This window comes from Molossus molossus, unplaced genomic scaffold (assembly GCF_014108415.1).
Source record: "Molossus molossus isolate mMolMol1 unplaced genomic scaffold, mMolMol1.p scaffold_m16_p_20, whole genome shotgun sequence".
NCBI classification, from domain to species: domain Eukaryota; kingdom Metazoa; phylum Chordata; class Mammalia; order Chiroptera; family Molossidae; genus Molossus; species Molossus molossus.
In genome coordinates this window covers 35,073,785-35,095,161 of record NW_023425356.1, presented here as the reverse complement: position 1 = coordinate 35,095,161, position 21,377 = coordinate 35,073,785, and the positions used below count along the sequence as shown (strand labels likewise).

Here is a 21,377-nt window from a genome sequence, read left to right as displayed (position 1 = left end):
CCTTGGTTTCCACAACATGTTAGACAAGGTATATGATATCCTAGTGGATAAGAAAGACTACGGTGGGTGCATTAGGCCATATTGCAGTGAAGTGGATTTCCAGTTGGCTAAATTTATTTATTGAAAGTGTTATAAGTGATCATCTGGCATGTGAAGTCAGTGAAATTTACCTTTGATTTTAACCATGTTCTGTTCAATACATAAATCAATACTTTGAAGGAACACAGTAACAAATATGATTTATAATTTCTCTGTATGACATAGGGTCATGTGTCTCTCAGGAGACTGGAAGTCTGGACCTATTCAAAAGGATGAGATTTAATGCATATAAATGTTAGTCTGCTGCACTGAAACTCAAAATATCAGTTGCTCAGCCACAGAGTCAGGAGACCTGATTTTACACATGTTCCTATTGAAAGGGAGAGGGCTTTCGAGGTAGGGTTTTTTACTGGACCATGAGCAGAAGATGAAACAATAGTGGGTTGCAGTTTCCATGCTAATGTAATCAGAGATGCTTCCAGAGAGGCATGTTAGGGTGATGAGAAGCTTAGAGAACACATCATATGAGGAATAATTGAAATAACAAAAGATTTTTGTAATATCTGGGCTAAGGAAGAGGAAACTACAAGGTTTTCTTCCACTATTTGGGGTTTCCTTGTAAAGAAAGGGAGAGGGTTTGCCTTGCAAAAACTTAAGGCAGTAGAATAGAGACCAATTCAAAGAAGTTCCAAGGAGACACATTTTAGTTGAGTATAAGGAAACACTTACTAACGGTCAAGAAGAAATGGGCTTCTACCCATGTTCATTGCAGCATTATTCACAAAGCCATCAGGAGTAAGAAGCAACCCAAGTGTCCATCGACAGATGAATGGAAGAACAAAATGAAATATATACCTACAATGGAATATTATTCAGCCTTAAAAAGGAAGGAATTTCTGACATACACTACAACATGGATAAACCTTGAGGACATTATGCTAAGTGAATGAAGCCAATCACACAAGGACAAATATTATATGATTCTACTGACATGAGTAGCTAGAGGAGTCACTTTTATAGGGATAGAAGTAGAATGGTGGTTCCCAGGGGCACAGGGAAGTGGGAAGTGGGGGGTTGTTGATGAACAGTACAGAGCTTCAGTCTGAGCAGATGAGAAAGGTTTGGGGGTAGACGGCGGTGGTGATGGCAGAACAGTGTGCATGTACTTAGTAACACAGGACGGTACACTTAAAAATGGTTGAGACGGTATATTTTTATGTTATGTATACCTTAGCACAGTTTAAAACAACAAATCAGGGGCTCCATCACCTATAAAATCAACCCTAAAAACAAAGAAGAAACAGAAGGCCATGAGAGGTACTGAATTTCCCATGACTGGAGGTATCCTAGCAGCGGCAGGAAGGTCTCATGGTGACATACTCAAGAGGGAATTTCAGAATTAAATGAGATCAGTGCCAGTGCTCTCAGAACTTTTGTAACTCTACATGCAAACGGAGGCTTACTCCGGGCCACCGACTGAGCCAGACTGCATACTTTCTTGATATTGTATTACAGACACAAGAGCGTATTCACATATGTCATTCAAACATAAGAATTGGATTTATAGCAAATATGCATTTCAATATATGCTGTTAAATGAATGTTTAAGATAGATACTTACTTAGCCCCCATCCAGATTCGATGTTGGAGCATTGCTAGCATCTTAGAAGCACTCCATCCTGCCATGTGCCTTTCCAATCATGTCCCTCTTCTCCCTGAGATGATCTCTCTTCAGGTTTTGTGACCTGTTCCTTGCCTTTGGTTTTATTTTTTAAATCTCTACTCAAGGATATGTTTTTATTGATCTTTAGAGAGGGAGGAAGGGAGAGAGAGAGAGACAGAAACATCAATATGATTAGTTGCCTCCGTAGGCGCCCCAACCAGGAATTGAACCTGCAATCTCTTTGGTGTATGGGATGATGCTCCAACCAATCACATGAAGCAATGACCTGTTCCTTGCCTTAAAAGAAAATAGCCTTAATACCTGTTATGCACTCTTAAACAACATAGTTTGATGTTGCCTGTTTTGAATAATATGTATATCATAAGATATGTTTTCATTGGTTACTTTCTTCTTCAGCTTGTTATGCTTATGAGATTCACTGATACATGCATACAGCTAGAATTCATGTATTTTCAATAGATTAGAGCATTCTCTTGTGCGTATATGTCACAATGTATTTATCATTTCTACTGTTGATTGGCATTTGGGCTATTTCCAGTCTTTGGATTTTATAGACACTGCTGCTAGGAAGATTCACGTGCATGACCTCTGGTACCCATGTGCAAGGATTTCTCTGGGAAAAGTACCTGGGAGTGGAAATTGTGGGTTGTAGAGACACGCGCATCTCCAAATGTTAAGATAATGCCAAACTGTTTTTCTGATGATTGTATTAGTTTGCATTTCTACCAGCAGTGTGCAAGGCTTCTCGTTGCTCTGCATACTCGTTAGATACACTCTTTACCTAAGCAGAGAGCAGGCGATGAGGTGGGAAGCCTGACTCCAGCGTCTGGTCACAACCTGGGAAAATATGCTTGGATTGTACTAATTTAGGTTCCAAATCCATGTAGCTGCTGCTTCTCCTCCTGCTCCTCCTCCTGCTTCTTAAACATAAACATTTTCTAATGTATTGTAAGGACATTTTGCACACCACACATTTTGCATAAACACTGAACATGGTTTTATGAAAGTTACAATTTAATGATAAAAATATTTTCTAAAAGCATGATAGTCCATTTGTTTTCTCCTTAACCTCAGGATAACAGCTGAGACTAGGGTTACAATGTAACCCTAGCAGACATGAAAATTCAGTGTCTCGATTTACAAATATAGTCTGATAACCAGAATATTGACAAGCATTCCCATGTGCTTCAGACGTACTGCCAAGATATGCATAGCTAACAAGTTTAAAAGAAATACAGACATTTCTAACTAGAAATGTTACAGGTACTAACTAGAAATATTAAAGGAAAACTGGTAAACTGTGACCACCAACACAGAATCCTATACACCTGAGAAAGTCAACAACAACCAAAAAATTAAGATTCTTGGCATCAGGTGGACAACATCTAGACTTTAGGGTAGACTTACCGCTTTCATGTAGTGTACAATCGATCATGCCCTCAACCTTGGGATTTCAGAGCTAGAGAGTAGACAATTCCAAACACTTGCTTTGTCCTCTTTCTCATGCTAGATCGCTGATGTTTTCCTAACTCATGCAGTCTTCGATGATGACCTCTCAGATCTAAACAGCACTGGGTCAAATCTCTTCTCCACAGGCTCTCATTGTTCTCATGTCTATTCTGTTCACAGAGAGCTGGTCAACGCCTTGGAGGTGGAAACAAGTTGCCATCTGATTGATTATTTTCCTCAAGGTAAGAAATGCTGGAACAACTTGGAAGGTAAGGAACATAGTTAAGATGATATGTCTCACTTTTTCCAAGGGCTGATTGGTTAGGCCCTCGTTAAGAGCAAGAACAGAATGAAAGGCAACTGTGGTAGAAGGCTCAAAAGCCAAAAGCCAGCCAACTTGAGAACCTTTTCCTGTAGGTTGCCCATGTAGCCCAGATACAACCTGATAGCTTCAGTTAAGGCTACTAGGAAGACAACAGTGAGCACAATGAATTTGTAGTCATAAGGCACAAGGGGATCCTTCGCTTGAAGCATCATAATGCTGCTCACCCACCCAAGTGGGAAAAAGTCAGCATTAAAATAAAGTGACATCTACAATGCCAAACTGGAAACCGTTTCATTATCTGGATCTTCGCTGTACTCGGTCCAGTCGGGTTTGAGTCACTGAACCCGGTCTGGCTGAAGTCTCCTAGCTGCAGGTGGACAGTATCCAGCATCTCCTTGAGGAAGCTTCACTACCTCTCACAGCTGGGTCTGCGGTTCCCACAGCAACTTGGTGACGGGGTTCCGACTGCATCCTAAGCATGCAAAGGGCAGGAAGGGCCATGCATCCTTTGATTAGCAGGCTGTCCCCGTTTTGCTCCTCAGTCCTAGGTTTATGATGCCTGCTCATCAAATACGGAGGACCTTGTGTTCAAAAGGCAATCTTTAAAGAAAAGAAAAATTCAAAGCAAGACATGCCGAATTGTATCAGTTACAGTTTGGTGCAGCTTGTTGAATTGAGTTGAAATGAATTGGCCTTATAAGGATGCTGTAGGCCTTGCAACATTGTGTAGCTTTGGGCTCTGGCGCTCACAGCCTGAACTTGAACTGTATGTAACCCGGCCACTTTCCAGCTATGCAACCTTGAGCAAGTTAGTTGATCTCCCTGACCTCAGTTGCCTCACCTGTGAAATGTGTGGAGTAATAGGACCTACTATGTATTTTTGTCTAGGGCGAGGGAGTTGTGAAAATGAGATCATTCATGTAAAATGCTAAGCTCAGTCCCTGGCATTTAGTGTTCAATAAATGTTGCACACATTATTAGAATCTGTATCCTTGAAGAAATACTTTATAACGGCTTCCTGGATAATATAAGCATGGATTTGCCTGGAGAGATGGGGCAGGGCTTGACATCTTAGGGGGTTTTTTTTGTTTGTTTTTTGTTTTTTCCCCCCCAAGTTCCCCACACTGGTAATTTTCAGCAGCGAACATTTAGCATAAGCTCCGGTTTTACTCTCCATCAAACCAGAAGTGACAGCAAAAAGAGACATTTTTCAGAAAGGAAATTAATCTCCTAAACAGGGTGATTTTACCCTTTTCTTTAAATACTTCTAAACTCATGAGGGAGAAGCACAGCACACATTATCCATCAGGATGAAGCATCACCGAGTGCTGCGGAGTTTCATTGACTTTAAGATTGCCCTCTGAGCTATAGGCGGTTTTTTCTTTCCCAGAGCACAGTTAGCAGGAATATTTTTCTTTAAATGGCCCCATTTCATTTGCATTTTTAAGCTTTCACCGCGGAGAGGAGAAGCAGTTGCACATGGCTCCAAGAAGGTGGCTATGATTTCTTCAGACTCAGTGCTGCCTGCTCGAAGCTTCTGAAATTGACTGTCAGCTTCCCTAGCAGTAGAAAGATATTACTTCATATTTGTGCACGCAGTTTGCGGCTCTGCTCTTGGTTTGATGGTCTCATTTAGCCACAGGCATTCTCCAGCAATGATTCGTTCTCCCCAATAAAATTAAATATCACCTTCCTCCTCCCCAGCCCACCCCCGCCCATTTTTAATAAGACATTTTCTTGTTTAGACTGAAGGTGAGAAAGAGTGAGTTCTTATCTGACTCCTTTTATTGCTCTTTTTTTTTTTTTTTGACAAGAGAGTATAGCAAAAAGGTAAAAGAGGAGGAAAACCTACTATCAGAAATCTAAATGGAAAGCCACACCAAGATCACAGATCCATTTGAGTTTGTTTAAGATTCAACAGCAAGGTACTGAGAGAGGAAGCCACAGAGTATGGGATGCTTCACAGTGTGTGGAATGAGGGACCAGCGGACCAGCACTTGCTTCATGCTGACTCTTGAGTTCACACCATTTATCCCAATAACCCCACAGTTAGAGGCCAGTCTGCAGTGAAGCCCAACAAGGCCAGTGTGGGGTCCTGACATCTCCCAAGCCATTCAGGGGGAGGCTGGGCTGAGTCCAGAAAGGGGTGGGCAAGCAGGTTTTTGTAAGCTTAAAAAGAGAAGAAGTCCTGGCCAGTGTGGCTCAGTGGTTGAGTGTCGACCCATGCACCAAGAGGTCACCGGTCAGGACACATGCTCAGATTGTGGGCCAAATTCCCAGTGGGGGGCATGCAGGAGGCGGCCAATGGATGTTCTCTCTCATCAATGTTTTTATCTCTCTCTCCCTCTCCCTTCCTCTCTCTCTAACATCAATAAAGAAAAAAAATGTTTTTTAAAGAGAAGGGGTCTTTGCTTTGATGAATCCATTGTTGTTAGAAGGTGCAAGCCACAATGCCTTGACAGATAGGATCCATGAACAAAACAAGTTGCAACTTAACTCATTTTCTCAAATCTGGTTTAATAATAGACACTCTTCACCACAGTGATGAGCTGTGTGGCTGAAATTTACAACCTGGGTGTTCAGAATCCGAAACACAACGTATTTGGAAATGGTCCTTTAATGAGATTGTCCGTTTTTCTGGCCTGCTCACAGAAGTCCGTTTTAGACATATAATTTTGGCTAAAATGTACTGCTAAGAGTTTTACTGGGATAGGAGCAGGAATCCCTGTGGTATGGGAGGAGGAGAAAGAATCTTCTTGAATCAAGCTCCGGCGAAATTTGGAAGTAGACCCAGCAAGTTTTGGGCATCTGCCCTTTCTGTTTGTTTCTCTCCTGGAGGTCAGCCCTGTATTGCCCGCCAGGTGACTCGTGCCACGGTCAGGGATGTTAGGTGAACCAGCGGAGGCTCTGAGTCTGTGGTCCGACAGCAGAGTGGAGGAAAGAGGATTGGAAATTCAGTCTGATTCACTTTTCGGTGATTGGCTATCAAGTTCATTCTTAAGTGTTCCCATTCTGTCCTTGGCATCTTTGCTAAGGTGACTTGAATGCCCCAGGGTCCAGGTCCGTGACTCCACCCCAACCACCAGGCTGCTCCCAAGAGAAACTAGTTAGACATTTTTGAGGTTTTACATCTTGAATATTTGTTTTCCCCGTGGACTTCCTGTCACCTGCTTTTTCCTGTCCTTTGCTCTTCTGTGTGTTTCCTCTAACCTGGCCCTGCTCCTACCCAAACTTTTATGTCTGTTCTCTGGAATTTCCACACTCAATACATCCATTCATAACCCCAGACTTCTCTCTGACTCTTCCCTTCACCCTTTTATCTGAACCGGCCTCTCCCACCTCATGGGGAGGTGCTCATTCTTTCATACCTCAGGGTCAGCAGGTGGCATTGGCACTGTCTCCGCTCCCCAAAATGACTCACGTAAAAATGTCGGCCCCTTTGAGGCCCCCTCCTGGAGTCACCAAGAAATGCCCGCAAAGGCAGGTCGGTATCTTGAATGAATGAAGCAAGCCTGGGGGGTCTGTGGTGAGTTGGGAACTGCAAAGCCCAGTTGTGACCCAGCTCCAGAGGTCACAGTCAAGGCAGCAGCTTCAGGTTGCCACATCTTCGTAGTTTCTAAGAGCAGCCTTCCAAAGAATCCGGATTTTTGTACGAACTCTCCTAATTGTTAATGATGGAAAATAACGTATCATAAAGCAAAAGAACAAACTCTGAGCAAGCCAAATAAAATCTGGCTGGTGGTCCAACTTGGCCCATACGCTTCCGATCTGTGATTTCCACTCTGTGTTCCGTGGACATCCTGTGACGAGCTCTTAGTCATCCCCAGCCTTCACTGGCACCAGCCTGTGGCACAGTCTTTCTCTGCCTCTGAAGCCCTGGTCTCATCCTGGATTCACTCAGAGTTCATGGGGGGCCTCACCAACATTCTGACTTCCCCATTCCCGGGTCTCCTCATGTACAGTGACCACTTTCACTGTGCTTGAGTCATTCACATGCGTGGCCCCACCCTGGACCTTACCATTTCCTCGGTCACGTGCCAATTTCTGATCGTAACTTCCTATTTTTCTACTTTTTTTTACTCAATAATATACACTATTTCCATCTTTGAAACTAGAGACTCTCAGACCATTCATCTCTATATGCTCTTCATGTCTAGAATCCCTTCCTCATTCCCTCATTCCCTCGTGTTAGTTCAGCCTCCATCTGGCTGGTATCATTGCCCCATGGGCATTCTTTCGTACCTTGCTGGCAAACACGCACCCCTGGATTTAATTCTCTATTATCCTTCTCTGCCAGTGTTCCTCAGGGTTGTAGAGAGACCCACATAGATCTGCAGACTAAGTTCATGGCAGCTTCATGGTTCTCAGACCACACTGGCTCTCTGTTGCTACCCTGTCATCGTTCTGTGGTTCCTTGACCAGTCCTCTCTCGAGTTCTCTAGGCTAGCTCTTGTGCCTTCTTCCTTCCCTTCTCTCCTCAAATGTGTTTGTTGTTGTTATTAATCCTCAGCCAAGGATATTTTTCCATTATTATAATTATTATTTTTTTAGATTAAGTGGAAGAAAGGGGGGTGGTTAGAGAGACATTGATGTGATAGAGACACATCAGTTGGTTGCCTCCCACACAACCCTGACTGGGCCAGGGATTGAACCTGCAACCCAGGTCCCGCCCTTGACTGGGAATTGAACTCACGACCCTTCAGTCCATAGACCAATGCTCTAACTGCTGAGCCAAACTGACCAGTTAAACATATGGCATTGCCTTCAACTTCACAGAGAAAGTAGAAGCCAAAGATGGAAATACTCCCCGGACTCTTCCTTACCTTAATGCCACCAAACCTACACATTAGCTACAACTGCCTCCTTGTCTCCCTCCTTTCCTTCTGTTATAATGGACGAGTAGCATCCCCTCTGGGCTGGTCCCTCCACTTGCCCTCTGGAGCTCTTCTCTCCTAGGTCTTACCGCCTGACTTGATCAGTGTTCCCTCTCTCTTCCCCGACAGTCACCTTGTCCCTTTCCTTTTTGGCCTCTTTCTACCAGCACGAGTCTTTCATCCTGAACAGCCAATTCCTTTTAGACCCCATGGCACCTTTCAGCCACTGCTTTTTTTAAAAAAAGAGACGTATCTTCTGCTTCTCTGCTTCTTTACTTCCCATTCTCTCTCCTACCCACTGCAATCGGGCTTCTGCCCTTATCACTCTACTGAAACTGCTCTCAGCAAGGCCATTGATGACTATTTTATGGCTAAACCCAATGGAAACTTTGAAGGCATTACCTTCCTTGACCTCCCTGCAGTAGCTGGCACTGTTGGTCCATCCTTGCATGTTGAAAGCTCACTTCCTGGCCTCCAAGACCACACGCAGCAGCTGAATTCCCCTACCTCAGCAGGCTCCTTACTAGGCTACTCTTCTTTTCACTGTTAAATACTACAGTGGTGCTGTGCAAGGTCCTCTTCTGGTTCTATTCTTATGCTCCTGAGGCTATTTTAGCATTCCATAACTTATCTGGGGAAACTGAGACACAGCAGGAGGGTAGAGTGCAGATTTTGTGATGGGAAAGAGTAGACATAAGGTTGGTCAAGCATGATGGTGCCAGAAGGTGAAGAGATGGCTATATCAGAAAGGAAGTGTTTGGCTTGCTGAAGTTGGTAACAAATGGACAAATTCTGGGTCTAGAGTGTCAACATTAGGGTCTCAGATGTCAGAACCTTCTTGCCTGTTGTATAATAAAGTATATGTCTATACTATCCTGGGTTCCTGGGATGGAGCTTCTAAACCTTTGGAATTTCCAAAATGATAGAGATGTCTTTGCTATTCATGGTGGGCCCTTAGGGCCATGCTTAAAATTATGCTAATGAAATAAGTGTCATGAGCTCTTACATAGTTTCAGGATGGGGGATGGCCATGCTGGATAGACCAACCACGTGATTAGCGTAGTGGGGCTTTGAGCCACATGACATTGGTCCAACCGTCGAGAGTGGAGGGGCACCTGGAGATCGAGTTTAACCACATGGCTCAACGATTCAATTTACGATGCCTACATAATGAAACCCCAGTGGAAGCTCAGATGCCAAGGCTTGTTTCAGCTTCGGGGTTGGTGGACACGGGCACAGCAACGTGCCAGGAGAGTGGTGCCCCCTGATTCCATCAGGGGAGGACGCGAATGACTCACGTCCAGGACTGCCCCAGTCCTTGCCCCACGTGTCTGTTCATTTGGCTGGCCCAGAGGTTTGTATCCTTTATGATAAAACTGGAATCGCACCTATAGCACATTCTTTGCTTCTGTCCGTCATTCTGAACTATTGAACCTGAGCAGGCTGTTGGGACCCCTGAATGTGTAGCCAGTTGGTCAGAAGCACAGGTGGCCTGGAACCCCTGAACTTGTGGCTGTTGGCTGATAGGAAGGCAGTCTTTTTGGAGACTGTGCCCGTGACTCGTGAAGTCTGCACTCACTCTGGGTAGTCCATGTCGGACTGGGACTGCAGTGTTGCACCTCATAGGAGGAGGTACAGGCTCCGAGAGGCAGTGTGAGCCTCATCACCAGGAGAGACCTGGTAGAGAAGAGAGAGGAATAGAGAGCACTCTACAGTTACAGGAGATGGGAGGCAGACCCACTTTATTTAGAAACAGTGTCTCCAGGATTTGGGGCAGACTAGCAATAAGGAGATTCCAAAAAAGGCAGACAGATTATTCACTTTAAGTCTGGTCTTACTTTCCTTTAACAGCCTTTGTGTTTCTGAGATCTTGGCTCTATCCCTCAAAAAATCCTAGAATACTCTATATTTCCAGGTTTAAAAATATGACTTTTTCTTTCATCCCCTAGAAAAGGCAGAGAGCAACCCTGGGGGATAATAATGACACCATTTATGCTGTGCTCTCTTGTAGTCAAAATCATGTCAGCCATTTGACCCCTGATGGGATTTATGGTGGCTTAGATCTCTGTTGGAGAAATGAGTTTCAGGCAGTAGGCAGGAGGGAAAAGATCTGAGGCTTGAAGCGTATTATTTTAGTGAAATGGGGAGAAAATTCACTTGAGCTTTTTTCCTCTCTCTTTTAGCTGTAAAACCTGACTGTCCATATTTTCTATCCCTGTCTGCACCCTGATCTCGCTGGGCTCTCTTGCATTCTGGTGGTTCTATTCTTAATAATAATATGAGCTCCCATCATGTGCTTGCTCCCCTTCGATGGGACTGGCCGTGAAGGCAGGTCCTTACAGACCCTTACTAAGTTCCTCTCTCCACTATTTGCAAATCAGAAGTGACTCCGTTTTACAGGTGAGGAAACAGCAGCTCAAACAGGTCAGTCAGTTTGTAAATGGCATCTGCTTAGAATGCCCCAGTGATTGGAGTCCAGATCTCCCCAACTCTGCCTCTTAAGGGTGAAACAGGCACCGAGCCTGGAAAAATAATGATTGAGGCTCTGTTCTTATCTCTCTAAGGAGCTTGCAGTCAAATTAGAGAGACTGACTGTTATCTTCTGATCAAGGTATGAGTTTAGGGCAAGAGCTGGTGGGATCAGGACTTGAGTTAAATGTGTGCGTGGCCTGATGTTAAGGCTGAGAAGATCACAAAGAAGGGTCCCCAGCAGCTTAGTGTGGAAACAGCTTCCCTCAACGTGAGCCTTCTGACGATCATTGCATGTGCAGTTGACCTTGAGTAACACGGATTTGAACCACGTGGGTCCACTTACATGTGGATTTTTTTCAATAAATACTTGTACTGTTTTCCATCCATCAAGGTAGGGACTCTGATGATGCAGAGGGCTGACTGTCTGCATTAATCTACCCATTTTATTTTATTATTATTTTTTTTATCCTTACCTGAGGACATTTTTTCATTTTTTGTTCCGATAGAATGGGAGGGAGAGAGAGAGAAACATCGACGTGAAAGGGACACATTGAGTGGCTGCCACCCGCTGGACCCAACCAAGGCCAGGGACAAACTGCAACCAAGATACGTGCCCTTAGCGGAAACTGAACCCAGGACTCTAGTCCACAGACTGACGCTCTAACTGTTGAGCCAAACCGGCCAGGGCTACCCTTTTTGTTTTTTAAAATATTTGGATTTTAGAGAGACAGGAAAGGAGAGGAAGAGAGAGATAGAACCATCAATGAGAGAGAACATCGATTGGCCACCTCCCGCATGAACCCCCACTGGGGATCAGGCCCACAACCTGGGCATGTGCCCTGACCGGGAATCAAACCCGTGACCTCTTGGTGCATGGGTCGATGCTCAACCACTGAGCCACACCGGCTGGGCTAACCTACCCTTTGTAATGGGGGGTTTGAACACCCGGGGATTTGGGTATCTGCAGGGGTCCTCGAACTGATTCCCCATAAATACAGAGGATACCAAGGGACAACTTAAATTTGGGGGGAGCCAACCATTATACAGTTGATCCCTGAAAAGCATGAGTGTGAACTGCATAGGTCCACTTACATACTAGTATTTTCAATTTATCTGAGCAGTTCAAACCTGTGTTGTTCAAGGGTCAGATGGCGGCGGAGAATCTGCATATGCAAAGAGCCAGTTTCTGTTATAAGAGAATTTGTTTGCGGTTGGTGGTGTTCAAGGGCCAACTGTACTTGAAAATGAACCTCGCCTTTCCTTTGTAACCAGGCCAAATCCCACCTATGATACTCCATGTAGATGGAAGACCATGCTGGTTTTACATCTTCCGGGTCAGGAAACAGAAAGCAACCTTTATTGACATTTACTACATTTAGTAACTTCATACACTTAAAAAAAAATGTTTAATCCTTTCAGAGATGAAGATGCAGAAGCTGTGTGTTCGGCTTCCCTACACTTTTACAGCTTTTAGAATGAATCCATGATTCAAGCTGACTCTAAGGAAACGCTAGTCCCCATCTCAAGGTTCTTTTTTATATTGCCTGGATAGTAATCCTATAATGTCAACGGCACTTTTAACTTTGGCAAGCGCTTCCTGCTGTTCTGTTCCCAGTAAATCTAAAAGCCCCAGCTTTACGAGGCGGCAGGGACTCGTGTCTCCATTTGATTGAGGAAACCGAAGTGGACGTGGCGTGTTTAGTGACTTGGGAGAGACCACTAAACTCCTAAGAGGAGAGACAGAGGGAGAAAACGTCTTTCTACCCCAGCAACTTCTAAGTGGATGTCCTCTTTCAATTAAAGATGAAGAAAGAGAGAGAGAGAGAGAGAGAGAGAGAGAGAGAGAGAGAGAACCTGAAAATCTATAGGAGCCAACCACTGCACTGGGCATTTTAATGTACTTGTTACAATCATTCAAGTTGAGGTTGATTGTCCTTGATTTGCAGGTGAGAACTGAAGCTCAGAGAGGTTATGAATGGTCCCCAAGTCACACAGTAAGTGCGGGTCTGCTCTTTTATTCTGCACACTGTCTCACATGTCTAACTTCTTCTACAGGGTCTTCCAGTTGAACATGTTAAAAAACATATTCAAGTCTAACTCATCTGAAAACAGAAATCTAAACCTTTATTAGCCCCTACACTCTGCTCTCTGCCATTTCCCCCTCACACCTGGCCCTTTACAGGTAAGCCTCCTGACAGGTGGATCTACCTGGGCAGTCTTTCTCTTCCCTTCCCGAGTTCACTACCATGGTGTGTCTCCTTGCGAAACGGATCTTGCTAATGACCACCTCCTTGCTTTCTGACAGCTGACTTTTTGTTTGTTTCGTGAAGTTCTTTGCAGGATTTGACATTAGTCCTGTTTCTGAAAACTCAGCCCTCCCTCGGTTTCTGGGCCGCCAGTCTCCCCGTTATCTCTGCTCTCCCTGAAGGTGCCCTCTCACTCTCTTTGTAGGTTCTCTTATTTAATCTTTAAGAGTCTGTGTCCACCCTGGCCGGTTTGGCTCAGCAATAGAGCGTCGACCTACGGTCCAGGGAGGCCTGGGTTCGGTTCCCACTAAGGGCACGTACCTCGGTTGCAGTTTGTCCCCGGCCCTGGTTGGGTTGTGCGGGTGGCAACCACTCGATGTGTCCCTTTCACGTCGATGTTTCTCTCTCTCTCTTCCTCTCTCTCCCTCCCCACTCTATCTGAACAAAAAATGAGAAAAGGTCCTCGGGTGAAGATTAAAAAAAAAAAAGAGTCTGTGTCCTCAGTCTGCAGCTTGTATTGGTTTCTCCAACCAACAGTTATCACATGTGTGTCATGTGGCAGGCGCTGTGGCAGGCGCTGGGGATCAGAGACATTGAGCAGTCGCCAAGTGGTCTGCAGTGAGAAGCCGTCATGCTCTGGTCCCTCTGTGTGACCACCCCGCCCGCTCACTGCCCTCGCCCCTGTCTGCATTTCTGCCGCACTCGCCAGAGCTCAGTGAGCTTTCTGTTGCCTCTGGGATTTCCAGGGGCAGTTCCCTGCTAGGAACGCCCGCTGCATCTCTGTGTGCTGAGCTCTTCTCCATCGTTCGCGAAGTGGCTCACGCATCATCTCCTCTAGGAAGTCTTTTCTGACTCACCAGGTGGGCCCACAGCCTGCTCCAGACTCAAGTTCATCGCACCACCTACACACAGCACAATTGAACTTGTCTCGTATTCTGTCCACGCTGATGGCACGACTCAGGTCTGAGGCTCTTCTGTATGCCCCGCCCCCAACAGTCCTTGATATGTAGCTCTTCGCAGAATGAATGAATCAAGCTTGTCCCCATTGCTTCCTGCCCCTTTCCAGCCTGGACTTCTGTCTCTCCTCTGCCTGCATTATTCATTGTTGTCCACCTTGATTGCCACCCCCACCCCCAAAGTTGACAGGCTTGAACCCTATCCCATTTCAAGTGAATTAGATGATCTAGCGGTGGAACTCAGTTGTCCACATTACTTAAAAACTCCCGAGGTGGTTCAGATGAAGAGGAAAGAATCGTGTGCGGGACATGTCTTGGTACCTCAGCACCTAGCACAGTGCTTTGCACACAGTCGGTGTTCAGTAAGGATTCATGGAACAAAAGAGTCACTCCTAACAGCCTAGCTTTTGCTAATTCCCATTCAAGCCAAATGTTTCCTGTCTCTGAGCACCCAGACCCAGAAGGCTGATTCTCTAGGAAATTTCGCTTTGGAAGGAATTGGCATCGTGTTTAGTCCCCATTTTTTGCAAAATAAAGTTTTTGAAGCCCAAATTGGCTGTTGATTTGTGTAACTAAGTGACACATCGTCTGTGTTTTAACCTCCAGGAAAACAGTCGTCAAGGAGGTGGGGGTCGGGGAGGAAAGAGCACGTGGAGATTACTGGCTCTCATTACACAAGAATTCACAACGTTCGCTGTGGTTTCTGGTAGATGCTGGCAAAAGTCTGTTTGGCCCCAGGCTCTGTAAAAGCACTAAGCTGCTTCCTTTCTGATGTTTCTGGCCTTTCTTTGGCAAGGAAGCAAGACATAGCCAAGTCTGTCAGGGCTGGAGCAGGGCAGGGACAGGGGGGTGCAGGCGGTGGCTGACACCACCCAGCTCTCCCCAACTCCTCTTCTCAGGTCACATCTGGACTTACTAAGCCTTTGAAAGCAAAGTTGAATTAATCTCTACTGCACTGTGATTCAAAACTCTGAGGGTGGACACTTGCACACCTTGCCCCCACTTCCCATTGCCACCTCTGTCCCCCAATTCACAGGGCAGAAGGCAGCTGTCAGGGGGCTTAATCTTTGTCACCGACCAACTACAGTGCCCATCCCATGTGCCAGGCACTCTATAGGGAACTTTTATGATTATGAACTGATTTAACCTTCACAGGAAACTATGAGGGAGGTGTTTCACCCCATTTTATAGGCAACAGACTGAGTATCAGATAAGTTCGGTGATAGTGGCCAGCTACTAGGTGGCTGTGTAATCATCCTGACTTTCCATCGGGGATCATTGCACTACTATGAATGTGACCTACCTGAGCTGGGCAAGGTAGTGGGCACAGACTAGCCAGGAGACCATTCTTGGAGTGGACCAGAGAGGTATGACCTGACACATGGGAGCACAGGTGCTGAGGGGGTTGAGGTCTCTAGATAGGCAGAAGAGGGGGAAATTCTGGAGCTGACTCCATTGGGCAAAGAGCTGAGCGCCAGCCTGTGAGTGCCCTAGCGACTTCGTTCCTTTCCAAGAGAACTGGTAGAAACATCTTTAGGCATTTCCCTCTATTTGGAGTCTGGGGAAAACTCAGTGTGAACAGGCACATAAAACCTGCCTGAACTAGTCACTACAATCCCACAGCAGGTTAAGAAACAGTTGATGGATGGGGAGAGAGAAATCAAGTGACCTCTCACAGTAGTCGGCTTGTTTACCTCTGGCTTTTTATTTATTGGTGCCGAGTCTTCCATTCATCAGGCTATAACGATAGCGGCTTTTATGAGTAAGCAATTTTTTAATTAACTTGTTCCAAATGCGTATTCCGTTCCTGGAACTCTGTGTGCAGTTATAATTATTGCCTCTGGTGGAAGGGCCAGGCTCTTTCTGGCTTTTATGGAAGCAATTTCACTTGGTTTGCCTCTTCTTCTTCTTCTAGCTGCAACTAAGGAAGATGAAGGGGTAGAAAAATATAATCATAGCTTTTTGTGTGTGCGTATTGTAAGTGAGGCATTGTTCTAGATGTTATGCATTCATCTTTTTATTGTATCCTGGCGTTAGTTGGGTCTAAGGTATTTTTATAGCCCCCATTTTACAGATGAGGACACTGTGGCTCAGAGACCTTGAGCAAAGTGTCTAAAGTTAGGTAGTAAGTGGTAGAAGTGGTAGAGACCAGATCTGAGCAGCACAGGGCTGTCTGACCACAGAGCCTGTGCTCCCAACCCTGCAGCTGTGTGGAGTGGCCCAGCAGGGCCGCTTATACCAGCGTATGCCAAGGAGGAGCTGGGGTTGGAGGAGGACCCCGGGACACTCATTACTGCTGTGGAGTTATTTGCCATGTTGGCCCATGCATGAGCTGTTGTAATTCAGCACCGATGGCTCCATAATTATAGACAATTTTCTGGTCTTTTGCTTTCATAGAGGGAAATAGAAGAGTTTAGAGAGCTCCCTAAAACTTGTTGCTGCACATAAAAATGCTACCTTCTGTCTTGGCGGACGGCTGCAGCATGTATCCCAAAGCTCAAAAAATGATCGTATTGTAAATTGGCTTCTTTATTGAGACATGATCCGTTGCCATCTTATTCAAAACCCCGATCCTGCCCAGCTGGGCCGAGGCTGTTGTGAGTCTCCTTCCTGGCTACCCTGCAGGCTGCTCCCAGTGAACAGGGACAAAGAGTCTTTCTATCCCCTCCATCGGCTGCTGAGCAATGCCGGCCATGGAGGACCAGCTGCCGGGTCCGCTGCAGCTCAGATTCCTACTCCGCCACTTTCTTGCTCTGTGACTTTCCCCCAGTCTCCCCGAGGTTCTGTTTCCTTTTTAGTAAAATTGGAATAAGAATAAGAAGAACGTCTACCTGGGAAGGTTGTTGTGAGGGTTAAATGCAATGATGCATGCAAAATGATTGGCTCAATAAACGTTCGCACTGTTATTCTCTTAGCTCCTATTTAAACCCTGCAGTTAAGTATGAGAGCCACTGTTAAATCATTGCTAGTATTGTGCCTTATATCAACAAATGTACACAGAGCGAGGCTCTCTCTAGGACCCTGTTTCTTCATGCATTGTTTTTTCCAATATCTCTTTATGGGGTGAAAAAGCACAATGAGCAGTTTGCTTTGGAGGAAGCCCCTCATCTCCCATTCCTCCCATCTTTCCCCTTGTTGCACAGGCTCCCCTCTCTCGCATCTGGTCCCCTCCCACTGACCCTGGGCTCTCGGAGCTCCACACTGGAACACTCCAGCACCTGAGCGCTTACCTTTTGATTAAGACGGAGCCAGGCCCTTTACAGAGAGGGATAAATTTGCTTGGTTTGACCCAGAAGTGGATTTGTTTCCCTCCAATTAGTTGGAAAATCGAACTTGATCTATAAAGAAGGCAGATTTATAGCCTGAGCTGATACATGACTTCCCTGGCTTTGTTGTAATAAAAGATGAAATCGCTCCAGTGGGGGCTTGGGTGGACTTCAGGCCGGGCTTCTAATGACTGTTCCCTCCAATATTCAGAGCCTGAGCGAAGCTGGCCAGGGTGATCAAATAGCCTTTCATTGTAGATAAAAAATAATTTGGGAGCTGGAGAGGAAGAAGGTTGGAGTGTTTGCTTTGTCTTTGCTTCCCTGAGACCTGATAATGCTCCTCGAGGTGTGGAAAATAGAACCGTTCTGGCTAATTTTTCAACAGAAGTCCGTGGAGACAACATATCCTCGGGGCAGATGGCTGTCAACATGGCCTCCACCCAGTACAAAGGCTGTTTCTTTCCATTTTGCTTCTGAGCTGTCCTTTCTCCGCCTCTCCTGAGCTGCTGACGTGCTTTTGCTCTGTTTGTTGCATCAACCTTTCTGCTCCTGTCTTTTGCTCCCTGTCTCTTGCGATCTATGTATACATCTTCCTGTTCCCCTCTCCCCTTTTCTCCCTTGCTTTCTCCTTCCTCCTCCTTCTCCTTACCAGAGCATCTCATTCTCTGCTTGATTTCCCTCCCTTCTTCTCATGGCCTCGTTTCCGGCACTCCTCCTACCTCCCTCTGATTCTGCTTCATCGTATCTTGAAAGAGCGTTTGATAACGTTTGCCTGAGCCTCCTGACTTCGGGTGAGTGAGGCTCTTCAGGCGGTGTTTGATGTGGTCTGTGTGTGATTGATCAAAGCTGCCCAATTTGCTCTTCAAAGCTCTGTTTATGGGGAGCTTGGATGCATCTTCTGGGGATTTCACTCTTTTTCTCCCCAGAAACAAGTCCAAATTACGGAACAAAATCATGCCACTGTCCATTCGTTCATCATCTCCACAGACCCCTAAGGCTTCCAGGACAAGGACCAACCACATTATGCAAAGCCACTTCTAAAAAATCCACATTTAAAAAAATATATTGTTATTCCTAGAATCCCCATGTCAGAGATTTTTACCCACAAAGGAGGTTCCTTGGATGACTTTTCATTTGGATACAACCACTTTCCCCCCCAATGAGGAGCCTTTACTGTGGACACTGGGTAATAAAACAGAAGAACGTGCTGTTGATGTTAATATCAGAATCTCAGCACATTGGTATCTGGCTACTTAGAACATGGCCAGGGACAATCAGAGGAGCTAAAAGGGAAAGAACAGTAGGTCAAGTCTTTTTCAGTACTAATCACCCTGGATCCCAAAAGCATATGAAACAATGAGGTGTGTTTTTCACCTGGATCAGATTTCTGCTATTTCTGTTTTTCAGCCTAGGATTAGGGAAGGTTTACCCATCCCGCTGCTTGAAGAAAGAGGCATGGACCAGTAGTCTGTGAACATTCTTTCTAGCACACAGACTCCTCAGTTTTGAAAATCTAATACCTTAGGTATGATAAATATAGTGCATAGAATAGATTACTGAAAATTGTGCTAGGATACCTGAATTCAAATGCAGATTTGGCAATTATGAGTTGATTGATCTTCAATACAGTTAAATCTTTTTTTTCCAGTTTTTTTTTTTTTAACAGCTTTACTAAGGGGTAATTTATATACCATAAAATCCAGCCATTGTTAGTGTACAGTTCAATGACTTTTAGTAAATTTATAAAGTTGTGCGACCATTTTCACGATGCAATTTTACAACATTTTAAATAAGTCTTTTAACATCTCTCCATTTTCTTTCCTCACCATCACGTCGGACTGATGTGGTGGACAGATTACAAAATGGCCACGGTCCTTCCACTCATTGCAATGTGACTTTGTTGCTCCTTCCATGCAGAGCTGAGATTGATTTCTCCAGCCCTGAGTCTGGGGCAGGCCCTGTGACCCACTCTGACAAAGTGTGGTCAGAGTGCCGGTGCACCAGATCCAAGCTTGCTCTTGTGGAAACCTGCTGTCTCTGCCATGAGCACCATGTTGAGCTGGCCTGCTGGGAAATGACAGATTGTGTGGGGAGAGGTCCCAGTCATCAGTGCCACCCCAGTTTAGGCCACCTTGGATCACCTCCCCTCAATTACCCTTCAGCTGAACGCAGGCATGTGAACACGTTCCGCTGAGACCCGTCAAGCCTAGCCTAGGTCAGCAGAACTGGGCACGCAACCTGTAGACCCAGAAGAAACAATAGGTCTTAATACTAAGCTGTAGGGTGGTTTGCAAAACACCATTGCTGTGGCAATACCTAACTGATAGAGGACGGTCTTGAGAATCAATTTTTAAAAAGCTGTGAAAACATCTAGTACTCTCCCTATCGCATGGCAGCCTCTCACTATATTTTAAAAATATTCAACTTAAACATTTATAGAAATCCTCATATGTGAAAAGCACTATGTTTGAGGTTGTGAGGGCGATGCAGAATTTGAAAAAGACGTGATGCAAACCCTTCAGGAGTCAGTTCCAATGGGAACAAAACAGATAGTTACATGAACAGTTATAATATAGAACAGCCTGTCCCTCTATTATAATATTTATGTCCAAGTGTTTCCTTCATTGTCTGCAAATAGCCATGTTCTTCTTTCCTTGGTATTTTACTTTGCTTGAAAATGTGTTCAAGAGATAGGGTTTACTGAAAAAGAAAAAAAAAAACAAAACACACACACACACACACACACAAAATACCCAAACAGCGCATTGACCAAAATTAAATTTTATTGGTGTGTCCAAGTACTACGTTTGCATTTACAGGAAATAGCCTACGTGCTGTGTGGAAGCCGGCCACGCAAATGCCCATGCAGCCAGGGAATCAGGAAAAGCAGACATGGAATCGGAGCCAGGGTTGGGAGGAGAATGAAAAGTGGAGAGAGAGGTGCGTGGAAAAGTCTTAATTTCTCAAATGACCAGAAGCTTTACTTCCAAGAATGCCCAAGAAGCAGAGCGCTGCCTGCCATATTTTTTTAATTTTAATTTTTTGCTTGCCTTCAAATACTCTAGAGGTTTGGGATGTTCCAGGGGAGGAAGTGGGGGTTCACAGACAAGGCCTCGTACCCAGCTCCTGTCGTTGGTCGGGCCCAAGCAGATCCTCTGATTCATGCTCTCCAGGGAGTAGCGGTGACATCTGGAAGTGTGACAGCACAGTGCAGAGCCTGACGTGAGGGCCAGGGGCCCCAGCTCTAGTCCTAACTTGGACACTAAGAACCCTTGCTGTGTGACCACGGACAAGTCACTTTCCCTTCCCAGCTGATTTATAAGGTCCTGTCTCGTTCAAATAATCTGTAACTTCAGGTCTAATTCACCCACGACGTTCACGAAGGAGGCGGAAATCAAGGCAGATGGCAAGGCTTTCTGACAAGGTGCATGGACCCTTGGAAAATGGGACTGTTCAGAAAACCAAAGCAGAGGTCAACGGGTGAGCCCTGGAGCTCTGGGAACCCTCTCCACTCCTCTCCTGAATGTATGGAGTTCTCACCATGCCCGTCCTCAAAGACTCCAGCGGTCCTGCATGATCCCCAGCCTGGGACCTGGTGGCCGGCCGGGTGAGCGCCCAGGCGCCTGTCGGGCCAGTTGAGGGCAGCTTCCCTCTCCTCCTAGAGCAAGGACTTCAAAAGGAGTTTCTCTAAAATGAACGTGAGCTCTAATAAGGGGCTAGCAGTCTGGTGGGGGTGAGCTGATGATCTTTTTTTCCAAGAGGTGGAAATAAAAGAAACTCAAGGAGTAAAGAGAGCTCTTTGCTCTGGAGCTGGATGAAATCAGAGCTCTTGGGCTGGTTGGGGTCTTTACTGATGACGACTGTCAACCATCTCAGGGCTCCCTGGGCAAACTCTGGGGTGCCTCTGGGGAGACACAGTCCTTGCACCCTCCTGAAGCACCTCTGGGAGGTGGTGAGTGAAGAAGGAGCAGAAGCCGCAGCTGCAGAAGCCCCTGCCTGGATCTAAAACCCTGGGAAGTGACATCTCTCTCCTGCTACAAGAACTAATTTCTGACTGCCACCTTTC

General features: G+C 45.6%; 1 pseudogene; it reads right to left on the bottom strand.

Annotated features, from left to right (window-relative positions):
• Positions 1 to 3,299: 3,299 nt before the first annotated feature.
• LOC118638019 lies at positions 3,300 to 3,888 on the bottom strand (annotated as a pseudogene).
• Between the last annotated feature and the right edge of the window lie 17,489 nt (positions 3,889 to 21,377).